A 21,365-nucleotide genomic window follows, 5' to 3' on the forward strand; every position below is an offset into this window, starting at 1 on the left:
ACCACAACAAAATATGATCTCCTATTACAGTAGCTAAAATCAAAAAGTCAAGAAACAACAAGTGTTGGTAAGACATGGAGAAAAGAAAATCCTTGTGAACTGTTGGTGGGAATATAACTTGGTAGAGCCACTGTGGAAAACAGTATAGAGGTTCCTCAAAAAATTAACAATAGAAATATCACATAATTCATTAATTTCACTATTGGGTATTCACCCGGGAAGAATGGAAACACCAACTTGAAAAGATATATGCACCCCTATATTTATTGCAGCATTATTTACAATAGCTAAGACATGGAAGCAACCTAAGTGTCCATTGATAGATGAATAGAAAAGGAAAATATGGTAAGTGTACACAATGAAATACTACACTGCTATAAAAAAAAGTGAGAGTGTGCCATTTGAGACAACATAGTTGGAACCAGAGGGTATTATGCTAAGTGAAATAAGTCACATTGAGAAAGACAAAAATCATATGATTCCACTCATAAATGGAATCTAAAAAAAAGAAAAAGCAGAATGAGAACTATAGATACAGAGAACAAACTGATAGTTACTAGATAGAAGGGGGTGGGGACCTGGGCAAAGTGAGTGGAAGGGAAAAGAAGGGAAAGGGAGATACAGGTGTTTAGTTATGGAATGAGGAATAAAAATCAGAGAATGAGGAATATAGTCAATGATATTGTAACAGTGACTTAATGGGGCAGATGGTAACTAAACTTGTGAAAGTAGCATAATTATAAACCTGTCAAATCACCAAGTTGTACACCTGAAACTAATGTAACATTGTGTGTCAACTGTACTCAAATATAATATAATATAATATAATATAATATAATATATATATATAATATAATAATAATAATAATAATAATAATAATAATAATAATAAAGGGAGAGCAAGGACAGGAAGGACTGGGAGAAAAAAACATAGGAAGACAGAGCTGAGGTGACTAGAACCCAGTAGATGTCACTGATCAAGACGGAGGCTAAGCTGAGAAGCCAGGAAAAGCTGGCCCAGCATTTCCTGAGCTCAGAGCTCAGGAGACATAGGCCAAGTTGGTGGATCAGGTGACTGACAGAGAGGAAATTCTCATTCGAAATCAATGGAAATGGGCTTGAAGTCCAAAAAAACCAAAGAATCCACTCTTTTTGAAAAACAAAGCCATGAAGTGTAGTCTGGATCAAGCTTGGGACGGACGTAGAACATTCCAAAGTTAGTCTCTAGAGGAAAGGCTTATGGACAGGAAGAGGTAGTAACTACAGGGGATTCCTGCAAGGGCTTCATTGCTGCTTTACCCTGTGTTAAATGCCTGGAATCTTGAAAGATTCTGTCCTTGAGATGTGTGTCTAATTTTTAGTTCCTCCTCCAAAGTTTATAACCATAGTAGTTAATACTTCAGACACGGCACAGAGGTAGTTACGCAGCAGCTGTCCAATGCTGGTAGTCTCAGGGGCTTACTTAAATCCAAATTTAACTAAAATCAAATAAAATTTAAAATCCAGTTCCTTCGTCACACTAGCCACATTTCCAGCCCCCGAGAGCCCCAAGAGACCACCTGTTGGACAGCACATATATATAGAACATGTGTATCATTGCAGAAAGTCTATTGGACAGCACTGTTCTAAGGAAAAAAGATCAAGAGAGGCCCTGAATGCAAAGTTACCATCTGAGAGGGGGGAGATGCCTCCTGAGGATTACAGGGAGGATTCCCAAGATAAAGGAATGCTGCAGGAAAGAAGATCCTTCCCTCCCTCTATGTATTTTTGAGTCGCCACAGTTTGTCACAACATCCGACCCCCTCAGGTTCCCTCTGTCCTTTTTCCTCTCCTCTTCTTTTAATATTCTTTATTGCAGAAAGGAGTGGGCAAACAAAATAAACAGAGTAAGAAACCGCACAGTCACATGAGCAGGGCTCTTTGAGGATGTGTACAGCATCATCTTTAGTGCGCATTGTTTGCTGCAGACTCAAAGCTCTCTGTAAGTGTGCAGATCTTTTTCATGGATCCTTAGGGATCACTAACACTACTTTAAAAAATCTTGGGATTCTCCCAATACTCCCTGGTAACCATAAATCAGTCATACAGTTACACATTCCAATTTACTATCTTGGTTGTAATCATTTAATCAACAGAATAACTCATTGCTTCTTATTGAAAAATTGGTGGGCAGTCACCAGGAATGGAGAAAATTCACATATGCAAAATGCAGGCTATTCTGTGGTTAGAGAAACAGAAACGAGAATAATTACCAGGAAAAAAAAATAATATTTTCCCTGACAGTTGAGGGCAGTTAGTTTCCCAGGGAGAAGTGCTGGTGGCAAAGGGCTTTACACAGGGAGGCCTTTGTCATTTTATGGATGCTCATCTGTCAACTGTCAGCATGTTTCAAAGGGACTCAGGCCATAATGTTTTCCTCTGCACCTTTCCCATCACGGTGGCCCAAATTTCTCTGACTAACCATCCGTCTTCCTATTTGCCTAGTCTGGTCACTTACAATGAGCAGGGATGTAGTGGTGATTCTGCAGCTGCAAAGAGTAAGGAAGAGGGGCGGGTGGCCTGAGGGGAAGGGCTGGAAGGAGGGAGCCGCTCAAAGAATTCGCTTAGCATCTCTATGGAAGCACTTCTGCCCAGGGAGGAGTTTTTTTTGTCTATACCGTTGTTCCTTAGGAAAAAAGAGTTGAGCCAAGTGTGAGGTTGGCAGGACAGAAGCAGGGGCTGCAACAAGGCACAGTAAATCATAACACCCGCACACCCACCCTCAAAGTTTTTAGGGCCCCACCCAAGCAATGTCCTTCTCTAAAGTTCTAGGATGAAATTAAGTGTAATTGTCTGAGACGTGATAGTACATGAGATCAGCTATGATGACTGTGAATCATAAGTCACAATTCTATTTGTTCCATGGCAGTGTAAATACCATAAATATTTTTGGCAACTAAAATAGCAATAAACTATGAACACCAGTAGGTTCAAATTCTGTCTCATCCACATGCTTGATAGACCTTGGGGAAGCACAAGCCCTTTCAGCTTTCTGAGTTTTATTCCCTCTGGGCTGAAATAGGAATTATAAAAATATCCGCATTATAGTTGTTTGAGGATTAAATGAGATAATGTGAGGAGAGAGCCTCTTGAACCTTTTAATGTTGTCTTGACTATTCACCTTAATTCATTTTTCACTATCTATCTCATTCTTGTTCAGTATCTTTCTGTTGCTCGTGTGTTTTCCGTTCCATCCTCATCTCACGTAGCAGATTAGGCTCACAGACTGCCATTCACAGGCCTGGCTCTGCACCCCAGAAAGTTCGCACCCATGACATGGAACAGACAACGAGAAAGGCCAAACATTTTCCATCTTCCTTCTTCATCTCTCCTGTTAATTGTTCCCTTAAGCCCTTTTTCTATTCTAAAGGATATTTTTCCCATTGATTGTTGAGAAACTTTTACAAGATAAGCTTATTAAAGCCTCATTTATCTTACATGTTATTCCTCCCCTCCCCATTTTCTCATTTACCTTATGTGTTAGGGAGGTTTTATTGACATACAATTTTTAATTCTGCACTGCATTCATCAGTTTTTGCCTTTGCAATTTTTTCCTTCTGTTTTGTTTTCTAAAGTCCTTCATCATCTTAAGATCCAATATCTAATTTTTCTTTTTTTAAACATATAACATTTAAGCAACGGTATTAAATTTTGGCCTTCAATTACATGGAATATGCTACTGTGTGCTTTAGGAAATCAAAAAGCTAGATACTTGCATCCCCACATTTCAGAAAATTAGGTTTCAGGTACAAGGCTGAAGCTTGGCTGTTGGCCTCTGCCATCCACAGTCTCTGAATTAGTGAGGTAAAGAACAGGAACAGCTTCCAATTCACCTCAGTGGTTATCACTTTATATCTTGGGTCCAGGAATGTCAGCTGTGACATCCAGTGTTTAGGGTCAGAGTACTCCAGGCCAACCAGCTTAGTCCTGTGAGTAGGCATGACTGGCCTAGATAGCACCCTTGTGCAAATTAGAGCAAAATATTCCTCCAGGTGGACACAGGCTCTGAGCAGCACAACTTGGCAAATAGGGTTTTTGTGTGAAGACACAAGGCATCTTTTTCTCTGGATTGATGTCGCACACACGACATGTGTGTTGGTGAGCAGAAGATGAGTTGGATTTCAGTCCTTAATCATCCCCTCAGCCATTGTCTCCTTTGGCAGTGGACACCCTGTTTAACTATAATGGCAAGCCCTATTTCCCAAGATGGTTTCATGGGGTTCTCTTTAATTGTGTAAGCTACCTAACGTCCTTCTAATACATTTTTTTTTTCAGCTTACATGCATTGAGTCAGTTTCTCTTATTAGTAACCAAACACCTGGATTGGTACAATGGTGACCTAGCTATATGCATGTATGTATGTGTTTTTATCTATCTACTAATATACAACAAATTGTTAGTCAACGGATCTAGCAACATTTCTCTTAATATATTTACTTCTCATAATAATTTGAAATACCGCCTTTAGAGTTCTATTTTTTATTTTTTTTAAAGATTTTATTTATCTATTCACGAGATACACAGAGAGAGAAAGGCAGAGGCACAGGCAGAGGGAGAAGCAGGCCCCATGCAGGGAGCCTGACATGGGACTCGATCCCGGGTCTCCAGGATCATGCCCTGGACTGGAGGCGGCACTAAACTACTAAGCCACCTGGGCTGCCCTAATACTATTTTTTATATGCTAAGAAACACTTCTTGATTTTCTTCCTGTCTCATTTATCTGTTTATTCTTATACAAACAAGTCCTCCTTTCTCACCTACAGAGCCCATGTCTAAGACTGAGAATACAGATAGATTCATGCATTGGAGAATGAAAACTGAGGCAGTTCCTGCCTGATAGTACCCATTTTTCCTGAGAAAGTAGGTCAAGGATACCTTGCAACTTACTCCCAAGCATAAGCAGACATTTCAAGGTACACCTTCAGGAGGGCCACAGAGTATGGAGATTCCTTTCTGAATACAAATACATCAAGCACAGGGATTTTACCTGTCTTTATAGTCTGGCATAAGATTTATAGTTGCTTAATTCACAAATAAGAGAAATAGTTCCCTATGACAGCATCTGAATTTGGTGTTTCAATAAAGCAAATTTTGAAATAGGTGAGAAACCTCATTAAGGTGTCTGCCAATGTTCTGTCATATTAAATTTTAGCAAATCAATGGCAGAAAAGAAGTTGCAACAAAGAACATATCATGTCCCAGGTACCATATTCCTTGGCTTTTTGGCCTGAATGTGAGTGAGTTGTGGTATGAAAGCTTTGTGTGTGCTCAGAGTCACAAAGCCCCTAGAGCATCACTGCATTTCCTTTTGCTAAAATAAAGTGAGCATTGATTTTTCCAGGGGAAAAAAAATAAGAGAGAGAGAGAGAGAAAAACCAAATAGGAAATGCTACTACACATTTCCGTCTACATTGATTGACTATTTATTGAGCATGCAAGCCCAGTCAGCCTAGTAGAGCATTTAAGAACCAAGATACCAAAGAAGACTGCCTTGTTCAACCACACCTTAGCTATGTGACCTTGGACACATCCTGGCTGTGTGTCTCGGTTTTCTTGTTTGTACAATAAGTTGGTTTTGAAACTGAATAAAGCTCTTAGAACAATGCCTTACACATAAATGCTATTTAAGTGTTAGCTATTACTCTCACGGCAGCATAGATAGGGCAGGAGGTATTGTCGATGCTATAACGTTTGATTCTATGAACAGGAATGAGCTGTGATTTAGGCTCTAGGAGCTCTGTGAAAACTCCTGATAACTGATTTTTATAAATACTCTGTTCTGTGATACACTGAGAATGGGAACCTTTCTAGTAGGCTAATGCGGGGGTAGACTCTACTGGTCCACTTTTAAACCACTATTGTAGGATCTGAATGGGATGCCCTAGAGACTAGAGACTACTAGAGATAAGCAGTTCTCATATGATGAAAATTATAAATTTGATGACACAATTTTAGGATTACAAACCAGAAATGGTCTTAATCAACAACTGGCCTTATTATCTGAGTTGCTAGAAAGGAAGGCTAAAGACCAACCCCTTCAAAATCAAAGTCATTATTGCTGGTGAGCTCACTTCAGCTTTAATCTGACCATCCTTTATAGCAGTTCACTTCATTTAGAAAAAATGAGAAGAAATGCGTTGCTCAGAAGAAGCTACACAAAAGTGCAACAGAAATCTTCTACTGAGATTTGTTAATGGTCAAGGTAGAAAAATCTGTTATGTAAATTGTCCAATTAAAATTCTCACCACCTACACTTGATAGCAGAGGACATCATCTTCGTTATTGGTTCTGTGTGTTCAGGTAGATTTAAAGAATTACTTCCTGAAGAAAATCTTGGCCCTGCCTTGAGTCCTCTCTACTCATCTTCACAGGGAGATGAGATGGCCTCTGTCCAAGACTGCTCAGCTTTTATTCATTCTCTCCTCAGCGTAGTCGGGTTTAAAGTATGCAGCTCTGTACTTACCTTGCCACATAAAATAACTGCACTCCAAGGACTCATTAGGAAATATAGTCTCAAAATCACTGCCAATCAATAGCTACTTAAGTCTCTTGAAGGCAAAAATTATTAGTCCCGTAGATTTGAACTCCTAGTATTTCTCAAATCCATTCTGCTCTTGATTTCCATCACAACACTGTAATCCTAGCCACTACGATCTTTTATATCACAAGAGCCTTCTAACTCTACTCCCTACATTTATTCTTATCCTAACCTCTGCAGAATCTGCCCCCTCACCCTGAGCTATTACCTCACATCACAACCCTCACATTCCTGCTCCCTGTTTCAAAGCCTTTAATGACTTCCCACTGGCCTTAAGTTAAAATCTAAAGTCCTCATATATATACCTATACTATGAGGTGCAGCACATTCTGGCCTCAGTCCATCTCTCTAGTCTTGTCTCACAACACTCTTCTGCCCTCTTGCCTCCAGCTCTGCTGGTCTTCTCTCTCTCTCTCCCCTCAAGGGTACCAAAATTCCACCTCAACACCCTTGTGGGTGCTGTTTGCTCTGCAGATTGCTTTTGTACCCCTCCCCTCCACTCCACTCCACTCCCACTATTCTCAACTTCCCCACTTATGCCTTGATAAATCCTACTCTGTTTGTCATTAACTTTCTAGATGTTTCCCTTAGCCCACTTGTCATAGTTTATAATTATGTTTCCATTTTTGAGATTATTTGTTAAACATCTGTCATCTTCCTCCCCAAATAAAAACAGATGCTAACACTACTTGAAGGACTCTATCTCCTGAATTTAGCATTGTGCTTTTCACAGAGTAAGTATTTAATTAATATGAGGGAAGAAAATGATCGCCACAAGGGTATGCAATTCTCAATTTTTCTAGATATTTCAGAATGTATCCTCGGATAAAGTCAATTAATAAGAAATATATATACCTGGATCCCTAGACATTGCCTCACCACCCCACCCACTATATAATTAACTTACATGTGCCTTGGAATGATTTCATCAGTTTATAATGGAAGATGCTATAAGAGCTAATCTTATGAAACAAGTATTTGCTATAAAGCAAATTAAGGACATTATCCATTCTATGAGGATCCATAGGGCACATGTCTCTCTGAAATAGTCATGCTTCTTTGGAGCTACTGGCTGTTTTTTTATCTTGCAAACACTATAAAAAACATAATTAATGGTATCTTATTCTTTAAACAAATTGGTGGCCCTCTTTTGGTAAATGTATACATTTTCATGACGGATTTTTTATATGCTAATCTTGTTACTTGTAACACCTTACTTTCTTACACTTTTTATTTTGCCTCAACTTTCTCACCTCTCATGAATTTATTTGTGTTACTATATGCATCTCATAAACCATCTTAAATCCTTTCTGGAATAAGGTAGGGCATAAATAAGCAAACAAGAAATCTATAATATATGCTTCTCAGCAACACTTCTGTGCATTTCCCTGGAGGCACCAAAACAATTGTGAAAATAAGGCCAACGAGTTCTTTTCAGTTTCCTCTACAGTCACAGAGAATCACTTAGGGCTCACTGAAACTGCTCCCTAGGTGGAGTCAGGTTGCTTCTTTAGTAATTCCATTCATAAATACACATTGGCTGTCTAGTAGAAGACTTGAAATCTTGATAATCAAAAGCTTATTGTATGTTTGAGAAGCTTGAAAAGGAAATTGAAGTTAATACCAAGGGAGACTAGAATAAAGTTAGCTGTTTTCCTTCTAAATCAGCAGGAGGTCATCTAAAGTATAATGTAATGCACAGCTTTTAACTTTATGAACCTTTTTTGCTTTTCTTCTTTTTTGTTTTGCATTTACAGTAGTAAGGTTACTCTATCATACATAATTAACTTACCGTCTTTCGAAGAAGAAAAATCCAGGCTTGTACTCATGCTTTACGATTGGATAACAGACATATTTGGCATTATACATTTCTTATTTGAAAAGCTATCAGATTTGAAAAAGTTAAGGACTTAATATAATCATACCTATGTCTAGTTATTTATCTCTCCCCCAATGCATATCCAACATACAATTGTGAAATAGAAACAGAAACACTGTAATAAAAAACAGCTACCTAGCAAAAAAGAAAATGGAAAACAATAGTCATTGGGCCATAGCAGGAATAAGTTCCTTGGGGCAAAAATCACAAAAGATTTGGTTAGCCACCTGGCTGCCTTTCCTCCTGGTCCCTGGGAAAGCTCTCCTTTGACCCTTGTTCTCTGTGGTGCTGGTTCTGCACTCTGGGTCTTTCTTTTCTTCCATTTTCCTCCATGACCATATCGGAGGTGGATAATAGAGTTAGGTCCTTTTTGGGGTGGGGAGTGGGGGGGCTCACAGTTTTTGTATCCTGCTTGCTGGCACAGGTTTAAGAGCGCAGAGATTATTTTAGTGGCTGGACAGACTTTTGCAGACTGAGTTTACAGTTTCTTTGGTCATATAATCCCCTCAGAAACTTAGTAGGTTTCTGATCTGTTTGTATCCAATTTGTTCCATGGGTGGATAATCCTAGTCAAAGATCTGGTCTTTTAATATAAAAGTTCTTAGTCTTAATTTCCTATGTGATAACTTCTTTCTCTTTTACCTAAAGTATGGCTACCTTGCAGTCGTTTGAAGAAAACCCTCTAAATTGATGTGCCTCTAAGGCGGCTTTCATTGTCTTGCAAAGAGCAGTTATCAGAAGGCATTGGAAACCCAGGCTGGGGCAAAGTATTATCATCTGTGATTAAGCTGTCCTTGTTTTTTACCACTTCATTCAGAATATAAATGCAGTTAAGTTTGTCATCCTGGCAAGACCCGGAGTTACTGGGCCCTTGGCAATTTGCAGGCCACAAGCCAAGAATGTTCCTTTCACTTCTATTTGCAGATAAGCTAGCTCTGGCCCGAGTTTATCTTTCTCCTTTGGGATTATGCTGAAAGTGGCATGAAGTGACCAACACACACTAACATTCTGAATTTTCTTTATAGCCCCAATCAGCACATAGTTTGCCTTCCAAAGTGCTGCTGGAAATGATTTAACAAAGTATTTCCCAACATTTTATTAAATCTTTTACTACCCTACCAAATTCATTAAGCCAATGACTCACTTTGGACATATTTACTTGTAATACCCTACGGCCAGATACCAAATTCAAAATCATTTAGGATTAGGTTTAGTTGAGAGTGATACAAATCCCAAAATAATCCATCTTAAATAACATGTTATAGTAGCACCCCTTATCTGTGGGAAACATATTCCAGGGCCCCAAATGGATGCCTGAAGCCCCAAGTAGTACCAAACCCTGTATGTGCTAGTTTTTACTATACATACACACCTACAGCAAAGTTTAATTGATAATTTAGGCACAGTAAGAGATTAACAACATAATTAATAATAAAATAGAACTATTGTAGTAATATACTGTAATAAAAGTTGTATGGGATCCCTGGGTGGCGCAGCGGTTTGGCGCCTGCCTTTGACCCAGGGCGCGATCCTGGAGACCCGGGATCGAATCCCACATCAGGCTCCCGGTGCATGGAGCCTGCTTCTCCCTCTGCCTATGTCTCTGCGCCTCTCTCTCTCTGTCTGTAACTATCATAAATAAAAATAAAAATTAAAAAAAAATAAAATAAAATAAAATAAAAGTTGTGTGAATGTGGTCTTTTCACCCTCTCTCTCAAAATAGTTTCTCATCTGTACTCACTGTCCTCTTCTTGTGCTGACGTGAGATGACAGAACGGCTGTGTGATGAGATGAAGTAAGGGGAATGATATAAGCACTGTAGGCAGCGTTAGGCTCCTATTGACCTGATGATACGTTCTGGACCGTGGTTGACCAAGGGTAACTGAAACTGTAGAGAGTGAAACTATGTAGAGAGTGAAACTGTGGATAAGGGAAGTCTAGCAAATAGTTTTCTCACATGTAAACAAAGCCCAAAATAAGCAGTCCAGGCTAGCACGGTGCTTTTGTTCAAAGGTCCAGGTCCTTTGTACAACCACAATGTTTCCCCATTTTCATGGCCCAAGATAGACTATCTGGCCTCAAATCCACAATCCAAGCAGCTGCCACTTTTAGAGAAATTCCACAGAGGTGAGGAGGAAATCAAGAAAGGCATGCCCCATATCCAAAGTTTTACAGACCACTAGAATTTACTTCTATGGCTATACCCAGGAGCAAATGTAGTCTTTATTTTGGGTTGCCATGAACTTAGCTAAAAATCAGAAGTTCTATTTATTACAGAAAATGATGATACTGGGTTTTGGGAGGCAAGTAAAGTAATCACTCACAACTGGATTGGAGGGTAACAGAGATCAAACTCTGGGATGACACCAGACTTGGAGAGTGCATTTCAAGCAGTACCCTGTGTGACTGGCACAAGATCCTGGTGGGGGAAGGCAGTCATAGGGCTGGATGAGCAATTACACTTGAGATCAGGAATTAGAGAACAAAAACGCGGCCTGGTTGGATGTGCCATCTAGTGGGGACAGGTCTCAGAGAGTTAGTGGAAAGCCTGATGAGATTCATCAAATCGTTATGTAATGTGGAAATGAAAGATGCCAATTGAAAAACCCTGTTAAGAAGCTCTCAACAGCTTCAAAAACAGTAGTGTTTCTTTTAGCAGAAAGTTGACTTTGGAAGAGAATGGAAGATTTAGGAATACTGGAATAGAGTGGTGGATTGTTTTCTCTGAAAATAAAAAAATAGGTTGGAGGGAAGGAAAATGTGCTGACCTGGTCAAGAGGTTAAACAGAATTTGAGAATAAAGATCAGACAAAACTAAAATTCTAGGCACGTGGAGGACAATATGAGAGGGACAACTGTGAGTATAGAAGAAACAAGTTTGATGACAACCCTTGTTTTCTTGGATATACATACCTCTGGTGTGGACAAGGATATATTTTATTCAAAGACTTAGAAATGGACTTAATGTTTTGACTTACATTGTATATGTGATCTTATAGGCATTTTCACAGTGTGGAAGTTTTTGAGTGATGGTATATCAGGTTATTGGAAAGGTTTACTTTCCTCAAAAGAAACTGATATGGAATGAGATAGAAATCCACACACCTGATAGGAGCAGCTCTATATTAAACCCTAAGAAACGAGAGAGAAACAGAGGGAAGCTGAAGAAATAGGACACAGAGCAATGGCTCCCAAACCTGACTAGATTTAGGGGAGCTTATAAAAAAGACTGATTCAGGGTCTCCCAGATCTTCCAATCTAGTACCTAGGACTCATGAATCTGTATAAATAACTTAAACAACCAGTCTCAGACTATTCATTCTAGAACTGGCACTTGGGAACTACTGCTATAAATACTCAGTGAGAAGGATAGTAACAATGACACTTTCCAAATCACTTTGCAGATCACAAAACCGGCACAGAGAGAAAGCCTAGCAATGTGGGAGGCAGCACCCACCCACCTTCATCTGCATGTTTCATTTGGATGAAGCAGAGCATCTGATACTTTCTGGACTTATCTTGAGACCTTGATGGGAAATTGAATATTGAATGAATGTTGAGAAAGAGATGAAGATAATGTGCAGCTGGACTTAATTCCAAAGGACAAGCAGAATGGCGATGAATGACAATGAGGAAGAGCTGAGCACCCTGCAGTGTGCCCTTGAGACACTCATAGACTTGAAGTAGCAGAGCTCCCCCACTCCCAAACCTTGAGAAACAAGAACAGGGATAAGTCATCAGGCCCAGAAGGAAAATCCTATAGAGGAGACAATCTTACTAGGGGTGGAGTCCTTCCAACTAAAACACTGCTCTCTCCCAAGACATCACAGGAAAGGGCGAGAGGCATAAATACCCAAAACTCACTTTCCTGCCTCTTCTCCTATCCAGGCTCCCATCATCATTTGCTGAATCTAAATGAAATCAGAGGGCTCGGGAGCCTGTCATATGACCCATCCCGAAGAGAAGAGGAGGGTGAGAATGCACCTGGAGGGGTGCATGAAGATTTCAGGGGCACTGAATGAGTAGGAACTAGCCGAGACTCAATACTACAAATTTGTGTGACCCTTCTTCCTTCCACATTCACATCTGTCCCCTACTCCGCAACCCATCTCAGAAAAATCTCTTATGGAAGCATCATCTCCATTCATAAAGATGAGGCTAGTCTGGCTAAAGAAAAGAATCAAGCTATAAAAGAAAAGTGGGGGCAGCCCAGGTGGCTCAGTGGGTTAGCACTGCCTTCGGCCCAGGGCCTGATCCTGGAGACCCAGGATCGAGTCCTACATCAGATTCCCTGCATGGAGTCTGCTTCTCCTTCTGCCTGTGTTTCTGCCTCTCTCTCTCTCTCTCTCTCTGTGTGTGTGTCTCTCATGAATAAATAAATAAATAAATAAAATCTTAAAAAAAAAGAAAGTGGAAATGCCAAGGAAGGAAACACAGGCATACCTGTTACTGAAAACACATTCTTAAAATGGACCCCTATTTATTCCTTCTTTCAGTGGTGTCTGGCTAACAGATCACACTCAGTGTACCCTGGGAGAGATGAGGTGAACCTTCATCTCAAAGAATAAATGATGGTTGGAATGGATGGAAAATATAGCAATCTAGATTAGGCTCATTTATTCATCTGGGGTTCAACCTTTTTTTTTTTTTTTTTTTTTTGACATCCGGCATTAATCTCAAGCAGAAAGGAGCAGAAAGAGTTTATTTTAGTTTTATTTACTGGTGTCTCCTTAATGTAATGCCTGTAGTTGTCATATTGAGAGGCAATTGGTTTGGTAAAAGAGTGAGGGTGTCAGTTCTAACTTTGAAAGAACAGTGTATATAGGTAGAGTGAGAATTTATGACATTTACAAGTTGGGCATAAGGTGTTTCATGGAGATTACCCAAAGCAAGGGTTATAAGAGGTTTACATGGGTTGTATATCTCTCTGGCTTCTGGAAGAAGAAGTCACTATAACTGCACTGATCTTAAACTGAATATCCCAAATTTTCCAGATGGCACGGCCAGCAGAATTAGGTGGTGAGAGGGATAAGTATCAGAGACAGGCACTTCTTTGAGTTTTTCCCTTAGAAAGAATCAACAAATCCTGGCTCCTCAAATTCACTAGTTCTCCTTTTATTTGTACTTATCACAGTGCTGGATACATAGTAAGAAATCAATAAGTTCTTTTTTGTTTGATTAAAATTTGCCAATGTACAAACACAATTCTCTGTCAATATTTATTCAACAAATATATATTAATTCCTACAAATATATATTAATTCCTGTTCCAGGACAGGCACTAGAGATAATGAAAAAAATAAACATAGTCTCTTCTCCTCAAGGGGCTTGCATCCTAGTGGGGGAACCCTGTGTTAGTTAAATAATCATGCAAATAAATACATAATCACAAACTGATGTAAGGCATGAAAGAAAACTAGAAATTTCGAGTGGTTTTAACAGGAACATGTAATTGGGTCTAAGATGAAGAATATCTTCTCTAAGGAAGTGATGTTTCAGCTGAGATGTGAAGGTAAGTAGAAATGAACTTCTTGAAGGAAGAGAGTGTTCCAGACTAAACCAGACTAAATAAACAAACAAAAAATCTTTGGCAGTCCTGGTGGCGCAGCGGTTTAGCGCCGCCTGCAGCCGGGAGTGTGATCCTGGAGACCTGGGATCAAGTCCCATGTTGGGCTTCCTGCATGGAGCCTGCTTCTCCCTCTGCCTGTGTCTCTGCCTCTCTCTTGCTCTCTCTGAATAATAATAAATAAATCTTAAAAAAAAATCTGGAAGGGTAGGTGTGAAGAAGCAGAGTACATTTTAGGAGATGAAGAAACAAACAGGAGTGGTGTGAAATAGCCAGAGAGGTGGGCAGCAACCAGATCATAAAGAACTTTACAGGTCATACTATTTGCTTTAAGAATCTTTTCTACTCGGGCTTCCTGCATGGAGCCTGCTTCTCCCTCTGCCTGTGTCTCTGCCTCTCTCTCTCTCTCTCTCTCTCTGAATAAAAAATAAAAATAAAAAGAATCTTTTCTACTTTAAGAAGCATTGAAAATAATGACCAGAAGAGGATAATGTTTTTTAAAACATCACTTTGAGAACTAGATAGAAGACAGCACAAAAGGATGCTCTCTAGAGAAGAGATGATGTTAGTTTGGACTAGACTGGTAGTGACTAAAGCAGAAGGAAATGAAGGGATATGAAAAATATTTAGAAGTCTGCATTGAGATGACTTGGCAACTTATCAGATGTGTGTGTTTGTTTGTGTGGGGGATAATAAAGAGAGTTGTCAAGGATAACAGTCCTAGTCTCCTGCTTTTGTAGCTGAATGAATAGCAGTGTGATTTCTTGAGATAGCACTGGTAGAGGACAAGATTCAGAGGAAATATCATGAGTTAAGTGTTTGGTTGATTCCAAGGTGCCTTGGAAATATCCAAGTAGTAAGGCTGAGAAGGCAGTTGGAGTTCAATGGAATGATCCGGGATGATTTGGAAGAACTGTAAGTTGTCTTGCCCAACAATTCCCAACTCTTCTCTCTTTTGCTCACCCATACTATACGGGCTGGATAAGCAGCAATCTATTTCCTTGTCTCTTTTGTATAAAGTGATAGTCATGTGACAAAAATCTGGTCAATGTGATGTTAGATTGTGTTTGTTAAGTCATTGTCAGGAAAATCTTTGTTCTCTGAAACATATACTACTGCACTTCTGTCTTATTCATTCACTTTGAATATGAATGCAATGAGACAAAATGCAGGAGAGTCATGAAGACTTCAGCCATAATGTCATTGAACAGCTGAGACATACCAGCAAAAGCTACCTCCAGACTTTATGAAACGAAAACAAAATAATACTCATTTCAGCTACATCTTTTCTTTTTACTTACAGAAAAAAAAACAACATTTCTTACTGATATTGGTAGAATTAAAAATTTAACAATCATCAGCATATAGATGATAAATAGAGCCAGAAGCCAGAAGAACTCTCAGCACAGATCTGAGGAAATCCAACCATTAAATTCTGGCTAAAAAATAACAAGCAAGAACAGAGTACCAAGAAAGAGTGTCAAAACATGTAGGAAGAAAACCAGGAGAGTGCATAAAACAAAAAAAAAAGTTGTGTTATAAGATCTTGGAAGATGCAAGAGAGTGTTATAAAAAAAATTAATAGGGGATCCCTGGGTGGCTCAGCGGTTTCGCGCCTGCCTTTGGCCCAGGGCGCGATCCTGGAGACCCGGGATCGAGTCTCGCGTTGGGCTCCCGGCATGGAGCCTGCTTCTCCCTCCTCCTGTGTCTCTGCCTCTCTCTCTCTCTCTCTCTCTCTATGTCTATCATAAATAAATGAGTAAATCTTAATAAATAAATAAATAAATAAATAAATAAATAAATAAATAGTCAATGGTGTAAGATGCTATTAGCTGACTTCTAAAATATATTCTAGACTTAGTGACTTGTAGGTCACTGGTGACTGTGATAAAAGTCATCACGGTGGAATTAGTGGAGTAGGTTAAATAGAAAGAGTAGTTCAAGAAATGCAAATAAGAGATACAAATTACTCTTTTGAGAGCTTGGGCTGGAAAAGAAGAAAGGGTGGCAGGGTAGTTGAGTGCAGTTGGATTCTGTTTTCTTTTTCAAAGGGGGGAGATTGGAGAAAGTTTAAATATATGGGTATAGAATCATCCAGCACAGATAAGGAAACAGAAAAGAAAAGGTTATTGTTAGTATGAGATTCCCAAGAGGGTGAGGGCAATTGGATATCATAGCATGTATAGAGGGATTGGTCTTAAAATGTTAAAAATGTAGATTCACAGAGCCAGGTAAAATCTGATCGATGAGATATCCTAGACACAGCCAAGCTCTTAGAGGTGGTCACCATTGCTTTCTGGATGTTCTGCTTATATAACTTACAATGTTAGAGAAAGCACTTCCATGGAAATACAGACAGCTCCTTTGGTTATCTAGGGATATTACAGGACAAAGAGAGACAAAGAGAGCAGACCCACTCTGCAGCTGCTCCACGGGTGACTTTTATTATGCGGTAGATATATCATATTACAAGATCTAGCTCTTAAATCTTATTTTGATGGGTATATCATATTCTAGGATATAGTACCCAGTCTTACTATAGGGTTGATAACAATCTCAGTTTTGGGGAGTATGATGATAAGTTGTATATGTCAACTTAGCCAGGCTACAGTCCTCAGTTATTCAAGCAAACACTAATCTAGGTGTTGATGTCAAGATATTTTATAGATGTAAATAAAGTCCATAACTGGTTAAATTTAGGTAAGGGAGATTATCCTAGACGATCAAGGTGGACCTGACCGACCTAATCAGTTCAAAGAAAGACCCTGAGAGCAAAGTTGAGCTCCCCTAGATGAAGAAGAAATTCTGTCTGTGGGTTGCAGCTTCAGCTCATGCTTGAGTTCCAGCCTGCCCTTCTGATAGTTTGCTGTATAGATTTCAGATTTGCCTAGCTAGCATCCACAATTGTGCAACCAATTTCTTGCAACAAATCTTTTAATACATATCTTTGTTTGTAAAAAAGAAAAATGTTTATTTGAGAAAAAGAGAGAGAGGAGAGGCAGGGGCAGAGGGAGAGAATCTCAAGCAGACTCTATGCTGAATGGATTCCAATGTGGGGCTCAATCCCAGGACCCTGAGATCATGACCTGAGCTGAAATGGAATTGGCCACTTAACTGACTAAGCCACCCAGGTGTGCTCCAATACATATCTATTCTTTCCTGATTCTGTTTCCCTGGTTGAACCCTAACTGATACAGCCCACAGTATTAGAGAGAGCTTATTTGTTAGAAACACCAAGGGTGGGCCTGACTCTCGAAGGCAGAATGCTGAACTGAAACATCAGACATACTCAAAGTCCCTGTGATTGGTGTATTCTCCTCCCATAGCCACACTTGCATCATCAGAAGACCTATGGAGTCAGACATGGAGGCAGGGACAGTTGAACACTGAACTACATCAGACTTAGAGGATCATCAGGGGCCTATGCATCCATCTTGCCATAGAGACCCTCTTTGCCAGAAGAAGCTGCAATACAGTTCCTTTGATAAAGCTCTCTCCCCACAGGGGTGTTAGGACAGCCATTAACAACATTTGCCTCCTTAACTTCCTCTTTTCTAATGGCTAAGTAATGCTCTAATATGGATAGGCTTCTTTGCATATTTTGATACTGATATGTTCAATCCAGTTCAATCTCATTGGCCTGGGCCTCTTTCTGACTACTTCCAGTGGTTCTTGCACATTTCTCTTACCCTACTCGGTGTCGATGTTACAAACTAGCTCCCAGAGGGTGGTAATTTCCCCTATTATGTGAAAGCTCACCAAAAGCCTTTGTGAAATTAGCACTGCCATCCTGGACAGAGTGGTTGGGGCAGTTTGGGAAATATGCTTTCATAGCCCAGAAAGTGGCAAAATAGACTGAGGCTCTCAGACTAACCCATCATTATCATCTAGAAACTAGTTAGACTCATTACATGATCCATACACCTACTTTTAACTTTCCCCTTTAATATTAGTGTTTACAACATGCAATCTGTTTGCCTAAGGGCTTGAATACATTAGTTTCTATAATCTTTATAACAAATTTATGAGCTCATCCTCGTAGTATAGATGAGAAGTCCAGGCTCTTACACAATTGCCCAATAATACACAACTAGTAAGATATGGAGATTGGGTCTGGGGCCAGGCTTGCCTGAACCCAAACTGGTGCCCTCCCTCACAGCACTGTTTATATCTGTTCCTTTAGTAATTATATCTACTGTGAGGCCACATAGAACCAGAAAATTGTTTTTTTTTTAATGCTAAAGCAGATTTCCTCCTGGTCTCCTTTGGAATCTGATATGCTTGTGTTATACACTATTTTCATCTCTGGTCTCTTTTTTTCTGCACTACATGATTACATGATGTTAAATCCATTTTTTTCTTTCTTGAGACAAATATATATAAGTTCTTTCTAATTTCTCATCTTCCTTTTTCCTCCTATATCCCCTATTCACTCTCATAAAATTGTAAAAGATATGTGATGCTTTGAGTTTCAAGTCATTTATCAGCAACTAAAGTTTTCTAATTTTGAAAAGAATCACAATTTTGTTGCTGTTTTGACATTTTGCTTTAAAAATCACTTTATCATTATAAAGTATATTTATTCTATCAAAGAACTTTCATATACATTATTTTGTATGATCCTTACAGTATCTTTAGGAACTCAGTAAGAGAGATCTTATCATTGTCATTTTTCAGAGCAAGAAACTGAAAAATAAAATTTAAGTATTTTTTTCCTTTTCTGGCAAAATAGATTGAATGTATGCAAGTTTGCCTGGTAATATCTACTAGGGCTGATTCACTGAATTCATACAGTTGAACACATGGAAACTTAATGGAGAAAACTCATCCAGTCACACAACAGTGGGAACAAACAAATAAAATCAGCGTGACTATTTCCTAAGAAGAAAACCTTAATTCTTCAATTAGACCAATCTGCTCTTGGCTAAACCAGATGATACTAGCCCCAAATTGTCATAATTGAATTACTCCATTTGACCTTAATTCTGGGATTTTTCTGCATATTTTTGAAGGTAGGCATAGAGGAAGAAGTAAGGTTAGTATGCATATATTTTTCAAAAAACCAGTATGCATATATTTGTCAGAAAACAAAACTAGGTAAAGGCATATTCTAAAATTCCCCATGTTTCATTTTTCTCTTTATGTTTCCTCCTCTCTTTTACTGCCTAACTAGTGCCCATGATACCACACACACTCATACTCTCTCACACACACATATCTGCATGCTCCATAAATAACTCAGCTGCTCTATAAGCACTAAAGGATATTAGAATAGCTCATTGACTTTCTTGCGTATGCTTTCCTCTCTCTGCCATTGAGTCTTCTTTGCTGATGAAAAGACAAGACATTTATTTTTCCTCAGCCCCACCTATTGAAGGTTTTTATTTAAAAACACCGCTAAGGACACCAAGTATCTAGGACAATCGTGTACAGTTAACCACTAGCTGCACAACATTCAGATTTTAAAATAGCCATCCTCCAAGCAATTTGACTAAAATGTAATGCTTACGGGAGCCTTCCAACTCTGTGCTGGGCTTCTTCATCCACTTAGGTATAGACGTGAGCATATCTGTGTGAGAGAATGTGTCTTTGTATACTTGTGTGTGTCCGTTTTCTTAATAATGTGTGTGGATGACATTATTGAGGTCACAAAGCTACTTAACTTATTGTGATCCATTATCTTGAAACTGCTTCAAAAAACAAAATTTTAAAGTTTTTTTACTTTGGAAATTAAAAATAAGAAGAGGAAGAAGCAGCAGCTAAAGGAGGAAGAAAGAAAAGAAAAGAGTAATGAAAGGAAAGTCACTATTACTTCGATCTGATCCGGATATCCAACCTTTAAAAAAAAGTGCCCAAACCCCAAACCCAACAACCAAGAAAAACTCCAAGAAAACAATAGATATTTTAAGCTGAAAGTGTTCCAGATCCCTCTGACAAAGAGCCTCCCGAGGATTACAATGCAGTCAATGTTGCTTTAATTAAATTTAATGCTGTGTGAAATGCACTCCAAGAAACTTTGATGAATGACTGGGGCAATTCACGGAGCTCACTAAAGGGCATCCAGCCCTTGCCGGGGTGTCAAGCCACGATGAATTGGTTAGTACAGGCATGTTTATAGACTGCCTCGGGAACCTTGTATCTGTGTGGTAATGTCAGAGATAATGTTATGATTCGCTGGACCTGAGGGGGCTTTGATGACACGGTTAATGAGATGTCCCAGAGAGCATCCCAGCAGGTTGTGCTCAGACCTCCCACATCAAACGAGGCAGGCTTGCCCCTCCAGAGCTGCTGCCCTCCAAATCCCTCAGCTGGCCTTTTCTTTCCTTACGGTCTTTCCTCGCTTGCTTTTCTTTTTTCTTTCTTTCTTTCTATTTCTCTTTCTCTTTTTCTTTTTCTTTTTTTTTCTTTCTTTCTTTCTTTTTTTTTTTTTTTTTTTTTTTTTTTACTTCTTAGTCAACATTCATTTTGTCTGGCTTTTGAAATTCAAAAGTTGTTAGTTTTTAATCTGGTTTCTTGTTGACCTGACAGTGAACAAAAGATTTTCTGGGATTATGTAGAAACTGGGAGGAAAAAAAGAAAAAAAGAAGGACACCGGGAAAGGGTAAAGAAAAAAGAAAAAGGACCCTGGTCTAGAGAGATAATACACAAAAACCATCCCACTAAATGCATAAATGAATAAATAAATAAGTAAATAAATAAATAAATACATAAAATGGTTTTGTTCTTGTGGACTTTGATGATATAATTTTGTCATATGGCTGGAGGCTATAATAGGGGAACTGAAACTTCACTTGCTTTACTCAAGTCTGAAAGAAAAATTTAGAAAATCCATTGACAAAAATTGAAAATTTGTTAGCAAAGGTGAGCACATAAGCAAGTAATTCATTTATGATTATAAGAGACACAGTTGTATTTCTAACAATTTTTCTCCTCATTACAGTCCACGGGTGGAAAAAAGTCCTGCTGGGAATTGAAAAAAGTAATGGTAGCTGGTAAATAAACATGCTTGGAATATATCTATCTCTGCAAAAGTCCCCAGACAGGAAATGAACAGACAGTATTACCTCATTAAAGAGGATATGCATAGTATTGAAGGGGTAAGAGAAGTGTATCAAATAACCTTTCCTGAGAAAGAAAATTGTTTTGTTTATTTTATACTTTAAAGGCATTCTAAAATATTTGCCTGTCTAAATGTAGCCAAATATTTCCTCCCTGGGGAGAAAGCCATCTTTATTATTAATGTTTTAATATTTTTTCATAGAAGAGAGCAAAACTATGACACTAACCTTCAAGTTTCTGAAATTTACTTGCTCATACCACTTTTCTTATTTCTACAGAAATCA

This window comes from Canis lupus, chromosome 32 (genome assembly GCF_003254725.2).
Source record: "Canis lupus dingo isolate Sandy chromosome 32, ASM325472v2, whole genome shotgun sequence".
NCBI classification, from domain to species: Eukaryota; Metazoa; Chordata; class Mammalia; order Carnivora; family Canidae; genus Canis; species Canis lupus.